This window comes from Penaeus monodon, chromosome 21 (assembly GCF_015228065.2).
Source record: "Penaeus monodon isolate SGIC_2016 chromosome 21, NSTDA_Pmon_1, whole genome shotgun sequence".
Taxonomy (NCBI): domain Eukaryota; kingdom Metazoa; phylum Arthropoda; class Malacostraca; order Decapoda; family Penaeidae; genus Penaeus; species Penaeus monodon.
The window spans coordinates 7,983,384-7,984,008 of record NC_051406.1 but is presented as its reverse complement, the minus strand read 5'-3'; positions in this window follow the sequence as shown (position 1 = coordinate 7,984,008).

Sequence of the window (625 nt, the reverse complement as noted above, 5' to 3'; positions counted from 1 at the left end):
TGGCAACATTGAGTTAAGCCATGATTTTTTTTTTATATTTCAGTTTAAGGTTAGAAGTAACTTGAGGGTACTTGCAGCTTCTCAGTCTATAAAGGAACCTTAGAGAACAAAGCAAAAGAATTGGAAAAGATTTCATTCCATTAGTTTGGAGCCACTGTTTTCCAAAGATCTGTTTTATTTTTCTGTTAGTAAACTTGTATTTATGGCTTTTTATGTCATATATTGCATTTTTTTGTGAAAAACAAAAAACAAAACCACAACTATCATGCTCCAGTGTTTGGTATATATTTATATTTTTCTACTGCTTTTGTTTTTGTATTTCTTGTGAAATTGAATAAAACTGAATATATAATTAATTTTGTTACAAACCTATGGCTTCTTTACATAGACACCTGTCATGATTTCGTTCGAAAAACAAATGTTTGTTTAAGCAGATTAGACACAAGTTAAAGTGCTACTAATATGAAGAACGAAGAAGCTCTCTGTGCCACAATATTTATTCAGCTAAGATAGGAATAGCTTGACTACAGTCTAGTAAATCATAAATACGCATTTTCTACAGCTCATGGTTTTAGCATCAGCTGACATTGGACACAAAACATTTTCATAAGCAGAATACTGCTAA